Here is a 7893-nt window from a genome sequence, read left to right on the forward strand (position 1 = left end):
ACATCATAAAGAAAATCAGATCAAATACGTATGTTGTGGACTTATTTTTCAATTTTGGGATTATCTCTACTTTTAATATTACAAATCAGGTCACCTATAAAGAGCCAACTTGGATACCTAGTGAGCCATTTGAGCTTGAACCAACCTTTGAGAGCGAGCCTGTCCTTAGTGTTCACTAGCCAGAATGTCAGCAAAATATAATTAGATTGAGAGAATTTTGGACGATCAGATCTTCTCCACTTGGAGTCGAGCCTATCAGCGGTATTTGATCAGATGGCGAGGTCAATCGGAGTCTGAAGATACCTGAATCACTCGAGAAGAGCTGCAGCACATTGATCCTGATTTGCTTGAGTGTCATCAGAGCAGAATTGACCCACACTCGATAGGGTCGAGTTCTCCCCACCCTGGGAGAATTGGTGCGAACACCAAAGTCATCAGAAGTCGGCGACATGATTTGGATTCGATTTGGATCGAAGAAGCCTCATTAGATTGACTCTACTTCAGTTATTTATTTTCAGTCAATAAAATTATCTTGATGTATTTAGTTTTGGGTCTATAGGGCCATACTTGGGTTTATATTGGGTTTGTCCATGTCACCTTTAGAGCCACAACTCTCCACACGCCTAGAGAGGAAATATGCATGCCAGCATGTGCCGTGCCTAAGGATCCTTATGCCAAGTTGTGCCAAGCATCAAGCGCCCACATGGAGTTCTATTTCTTTCCTCGAATTTTTTAAAAATTCTTGGCTACCTACTTATTTTATTAAAGAATTAATTTTTTTCCCATGGTAGATTACTTTGTTTGGAAATCAGACATAATGCTTTATTTTTTTTATGGGAGGATTGATTTCTTCCTTGAAAAAGGTAAGGGTTCCTAAAGAAATAGGATCCCTAAGGTCCTATATAAATCTTTGTATTTTTCATAAAGAGGACAATGAATGATTTTACAAACTTCATAAATACTTGTATCAATTGCTCTGAGAGGGAGAGGGTGTGAGACACAAATCGTACCACAAGGGGAGGATGTGAGGCCCACTTGCTTTCCTATCCTTTTAATCTTCATCTTTTTAAGATCCAATATTCCTACGATCCCGATTCGACTCCACCATCTATCCATGCAAGCCTATCCCATCAAGAGAAGATCTGTCTCCTCCAAAATTTTTATCTATCGTAATAAGAGAAAAGAGTGATCCCTTATTCTACAGATCATATACTGTCAAGGACCTTCGTTCTTTCTTAGTTGATCGTTGATTTTTATTTTTTTTATTAGATTCAATATTGGTAAAGACCTAGTTTTTTATCGATAGATCTATTTAGTTAAAAGATTAAAAGTCCTAATCAAGATAGTTTCTTAGCTACCACGATCTGGATTCTTATCATCTTCTCGAATTTTTTCATGGATTAATATTTTACTCTCCCTCATCCCATTCATATTTCTTTTTGCATTTACTCGTGAGCATGTGTAATTTTTACTATATGTTTATGTACTTTCTTATTGCTAGTTATTTACTGATCTCTAGAATGGCATTCATCTGCATCATTTAGATTGATCTCGTTTTGATTTCGTATCAATCAATCACGCCTCCTAAGCAGAGTATAGGCAACTATACTATCTGTCTTGAGAATGATGATGTCCCTAGTCGAATGTAATTTATTGTTGATGAATAGGAGGGAGCTTGATCTTTAGGATTGATTTTTTATCTTTTTCGTTAGGATTATCCCGCATCAATATATATATATATATATATCCAAATTTTACAACTAAGATATGAATATTAAACCGATATCAATATTCATATTTTTTCTAAATAAATATGGTACGAATCGAATATTTAGCATATCCTTATAAATAGATAAGGATACAACTCGGATATTAAGTATATCCATATTTGTTTATCTGGATATGGATATAACTGAAATACTATTTCAAATATTAATCAAATTTTAAGCAAAATTTAATGATGAAAATAAGTAATAATGATATGATCATAAAAAATTCAGATAATCATAATTATAATTTAAGATAATCATAATTACATATAAGAGAGATAATTATAATGTAAAACTCCATTGAAATAAGAAGTAAATCATAAAATCTAAACTATTTAAAAAAAGAGATAACATGTACCTCATATTGAAAATCCAAATGATTACCAACACTCTCCTTAGCTAACATGAATGTATGCTTGTCGAAACTCGTAATAAAAATACCAAAATACAAATATGAGAAAATAAGAAGGTCAATTAATATACATCAGTATTCTTAAATAATAATAATAAATTAAAAAATAATAAATATACACTTACTTTCTAACTAAAGCTTCCATGTTTTAACTCCACCATAACAAGAACCAAAATATTATTTTAGATCTATGGTGTCTAATGTTAAAAGAGTAAGAATTTCAATAATATATAATTCAAATAAGTAGTATAATCTTCATAAGATAGATGATATAAGAGGAAGGATTTAAATGCATAAATTAGTATCAAAAACACAACCACTATCTATCATAATTAACCTTATTCAAAGATAAATCTTAAATGCATCTCATAAACACAAATATCTGTTTTTTGGTACAAAAAAACACAATATCTATTGAAAAATTCATAAACTATAATAGTAAAATAGTTCAATTTCTTTTTAATTGAATAACATCATGTGATAATCTTCAATACTCTAATTACCTTGAACTAAAAATGATGATATTGGTATAATAGGTTTGATATATGTAAATTAAAAAAATAAACTAATTATCTTTGAAATAGCATATAATATTCATTTACCTTATCATGATGTATGAATAGATCCTGATTTATTAGAGTTTTCAGTAGTGATAGAGTAGCTATCCAGCATAGCAAGAGGATTAAAATTATGAACAACAAACATAATAGGATCTAAAATAAAATAAGAAGTAAAGTACTATAGATAAGTTAAAATTAATAAAAATATTATGTAAAATATGATAAGTTACTTTTTTCTCAGATCTTAGCTAATCTTGAAAATAAATTATAGCTTTAATAATATTAAAATCTATTGAACTTCAGAATGCTTCTACTACTCATCCACTATACTAAATGCTGATTCTGATGCTATAGTAGATACTGAAGTTGTCAAAATATCTATTGTAATCCAAGATAAAATAAGAATACTTTGGATCATTAAACTTATTGGTTCACTTGAGCCGAACTGCCTAAATTTATCCAGTCTCTCTCTAGCCTAAAATATCAAAGACATCAACTTCATCCTATGAATAAACAAGTCCTTTATATGTATATCTAAATATATTTTAATTTGCTGCTACTATGCATTCTCTTTTATAAATTGTGAGAACCTTTTCTTCTTCCTTCTATCTTATCAAACTCATCAAAAATATATTTGTTATCTCTCGATGAACTACTATCATTAGAAAGAGAATTTTTTTTTATACTCACTATAAAACTTTCACATGACATTATGAACATCACTAACCTTTTTTTCTCTATTTAAAAAATAAATCTATGAGTAATAAAATATCACCATATTCATTTTATGCCAAACACTTAAGAATGAACACACTGCTAGCACAAGATTAGATTGTTACAATATTTGTCAAACTTCTCCTTTTTAGTTAATGGTATAAAGAGAAAAAGTTAATCTTTAGGATTTGTACATCATTCCATAATTTTTAACTAAATTTCATAAAATTCTTGAAAGTGAGGTTTATAGTTAGATATGTAGTGCTTGAAGAAGCTCAGTGATATTATATAAATTTTACAAAGCTTGACAAAATACTTTTATCATTTTTCATTGATCATTTATTTGACACATATTGAATTTATTAGGATCGAAATTAATATTGCAATCTTTTGAAGGCCTCCTTATAATAATAAGCATCTCTAAGCATTGACAAGTACATTAAATATATCTATAAAAGCATTAATTTGTAACTTAATTCATTTTAACTCTTAAAAACTTAATACTTCTATTTATCTTTTGTAGGAAAAATGATCATCAATGAAAAGAGTCCAATTCGTAGGTTAAAAAAAAGAAAATTTGAAACAAATTGGACTTAAAACAGATCACTAATGAAGATTCGAATTCAAGCTGAAATTGGGCCCAAAACTAACTCAAAATCGGCTCAAAATCAAACCCAATTGCTACTCGGTGCATGATAGACCTATCGATTGGTCCACAAAATCAAAGCGCGGTCCATAGGAGTAGTTTCACCCGATTCATATGCCAGCATGCAATCGGACGGTTACCAGTGAGTTTTACACATGATCGGATGATTATGGTTTATCCTTACCATATCCAGCGATGGTGGCCCACTTCAGAGTGCGATCCAATGGTCCAAAGCTATCTTGGAGCTTGATCGAATGGTCAGAAACATTTCCAATTGAAGAAAAGAGTTTGGGCTGAGTTTGTACCATCCAATGGATGAGATTCGATCCAGTGAACGATCCAACGGCTGAGAACGCATCCGATCTGTTTTGAAATGTTTTGAGCTGACTTTTTAGATGTTTGATCTCCATACGACAGCAGGTGCAGGTTGAGGAGTTTGACAATGATTAAAAGCTCGAATTTAATTTGATTTTAATCAGTTTTCACTCTATTTTAAGGGGAGGCCATGGGATTTGAAAGAGGACATGAGCAATAGTGAGCAGGCCATAGAAACCTTAAATTTTAATTTTTTTTTTGAGATTTTGTAAGGGATTTTTTGAGAGAAAAAGAGGGTGGCAGCCAGGAGTCTTCTTCCTTATCTTCCTCCCATGAAGATGATGCTTGCAGACTCCATGTGCGGCTAAACTCTGAGTCTTCAGGAGAGTAGATGAGGTTCTTTCTAATATTTATATTTTAGTTTCTTTGTTATGTAATTAAATTTTGATTGTAATGATCTTTTCTTTCATGAATAAAATTCTTCTTTCATTACTTCAAGTATTGTGCTTATTGTTTGGACTATAATTTAGATCTTTGAATAGTCTATGGTTATATAGAGATGAGTCATGATCTAAAGGTACGATTCATGCTCAACAAGATAGGCTATGATCAGGATCTGATTATAGGATATTTTATTTATTTTTATGATTTGATACTTAGAATAATCTATGACTACATAGGGGCAGATCAAGATACTATGATCTGTATCCAGCGAGATAGATTATGATCGAAGATTAATCATAGTTTTAGTAATTACATAATAAAAAACTAATTTATATTTCATTAAAAAAAATCAAATTGAAATTCTGGGATGCCTTTCTTATTTACTTGCTTATTAATTATAATTTTCATTTAGTTCGAACTTTTGTTTCCTTTCAACCATATTCCCACTCTTTCATATTTTTAGTTTTACAATTTAATCCTAATTAAAAGTGAACATAATCCCACTGATCTCTATGGATTCAACTCTGACTCACTCTATCTATGTAGTTTGAGTTAGATTTTATTTTTGATCGCCTACGACAGCGATCAAAGTTTGAAGCCATTGCTGGAGATCATGTTTTAGTTGTTTTGAGTCTCACAAAAATTAAAAAATCAAATAAAAAATGTAGCTAGATTATTTTATTTGCAAGTATAGAATTTTTTTTTTGCTTCCTATAGTCTAGCGATTTACTGCTTTTTATAGCTGAGAATAATTTACTTTTCATTTAGTTAGATTCTTTAAACCTCCTCAAATCTAATTAACTTAATTAAAACTACCTTTTATTCTTCTTACTTTAAATAACCTAACATAAAAAGAAAATAAAGATACTACATAATACTTAACTAAAATAGAGAAACTAATTAAGCCTTAAAAGCTTCTTACTTGTATTGGACATCTTTCCTTTTTGCATTACATGTATCCATAAAATATCTTAAGAGCAAAACCCTAAACAATATAAGATGGAGATTTTATCACTCTTTCTTGGTCTACAAACCACCACCCTTCATTTGTATTGATCTAAATCTTAACTTAAAATTAATTAGATGTTGGCCCCCAAGGACTCTCGAGCTCACTAGGATAAGGGACCCTAAGAGTTGGATTGGATTAGGATTAGTCATATTAGCTGGTGTCAAGAAAAGTGGTTCAGAGACTACATCCCAAAGGAAGGTGGTTATTTAATTGATTCCATTTGCTTACTTGATCAATTTTAATTGGTATCTATGGAAAGCAATGGGAGACCCCTACTAACCTTACACTTACCTGATCAATTGAGTGGCTAATCTTTTACTTAGAGTGCTCAAAAGTGATCTTGACAGTTAGAAACTGTCTAGATCTAGAGTAACCCTTAGTTAGGATTGATTGCATAATTTGCTTGCTATTGAAGCTTTAACCTAATTAAAGTACTCTTCTCTATTATCTCTAGATTTAGGACTCCCTAAGTTCTTATCTTTAGAATTTTTTTCATCTTTTTATCTCAAAAAAAAATAAAAATAAAAAAAATCTATAAAAAGCTTAAATCTGTGTTTGATCCTGGATAGCAATATGGCTACACCAGACGAAACTGAATGTCCTCATCAATTGAGGGAATACTTTATCCCATATTTTTATAACCATCTCCCTTATATCTAAGTGCCTCCTGTGGAGGCTGACCAATATGAAATTAAGTCTAGTATTATCCAAATATTATCATCTTTCTACAGACTTAATCATGAAGACCCTTACAAATATCTAAATGAATTTCTTGAGATATGCTCTATTGTTAGAATCCACAATCTCTCTGATGATACTCTTAGGTTGAAATTATTTTCATTCTCACTTAAGAACAGAGCCAAATATAGGTTAAAAATATTAAAATCGATAACCATTTTAACCTGAAACCAACTCCAAAGTGAATTCCTCAAGATATTTTTTTCGATTGGAAAAACCTATCAAATTAGAAAAGCCATCACCCATTTTTCCTAAATGGATGGGGAGACATTTGATGAAACATGGGAAAAATTTAAGGACCTCATCCACAAATATCCACACCACGCTATACCTAAATGACAACTAGTTCAGTGCTTTTATGATGGCCTATCAGAAGAGCACCGATGGATGGTTAATGCCTCATGTGGTGGAACATTCATGCTCCAAAATGAGATGAGGCATGACAGCTATTAGAAACTCTTAGCAAAAATTTTTTGTACCATATGTCTGCCACTGATACACCCATGTATGGACCCAATGAGTTGGAATCTATGAGATTAGAAACTCTATAGATATCCACAGTAAGGTAGATAAGTTGTCTCAAAAAATTGACCGTCTATTGAATATCAGACACTTGCCTGTCTCTCCCTTGTCTCCTCAAGATGTTTGTATCATAGGCTCAAGTCCCACCCACCTGGTTAGTGAATGTCCAGCTATACTTCAATTCTCGAGATTTATGCATGAGCAAGTTTATCAAGTCCAAACCCAGACTGCTCATCATGATTCTCTTTCCTACAATCTGGATTGGAAAAACCATCCTAATTTTTTTTTGGACCCCACAATCAGTGTTTAACTATGAATCTAGCTACCTAGAGGAAACTTACAAACACACAGTGTACCACTTTCAGAATGCCAAGCAATCCTCTCCAATTGTCCATAATTCAGCATTTGAAGAAAAAATTTTACACATATTAGAAGGGCTAGAAATGAACACCCAAGTCAATCATTAGCTAAACTTGAGATCCAAGTCGATCAGCTAGCTACTGCACTTAATAGGAGGGAGGAAGAAGAATTATCTAATCAGCCCATAAGTGACTTGAAGGGGCAATATATGGATGAGAGCTCCAATGCCCATGAAACCTTTCCAGAGCATGCCCAAATGATGACACTTAAGAGTGAAAAGATCATAAAACAGTCTAATACACAAATTGAAAACTGTTTTGAGGTGGATATACCTAAAAATGTAATAAAAAAAGCCACCCCTAGAATTATTTCTTAGGACTTAGTGTATACACATTGGGATCCTT

General features: G+C 31.7%; 1 non-coding gene across 1 annotated transcript; it reads right to left on the reverse strand.

Moving 5' to 3' along the window:
• Positions 1 to 6830: 6830 nt before the first annotated feature.
• On the reverse strand, positions 6831 to 6936 carry LOC114914708 (small nucleolar RNA R71). Its single transcript, XR_003802321.1, has one exon. It is a non-coding gene; the product is annotated as a small nucleolar RNA R71 (small nucleolar RNA).
• Between the last annotated feature and the right edge of the window lie 957 nt (positions 6937 to 7893).

The sequence above is a fragment of the Elaeis guineensis genome, chromosome 12, assembly GCF_000442705.2.
Source record: "Elaeis guineensis isolate ETL-2024a chromosome 12, EG11, whole genome shotgun sequence".
Taxonomy (NCBI): domain Eukaryota; kingdom Viridiplantae; phylum Streptophyta; class Magnoliopsida; order Arecales; family Arecaceae; genus Elaeis; species Elaeis guineensis.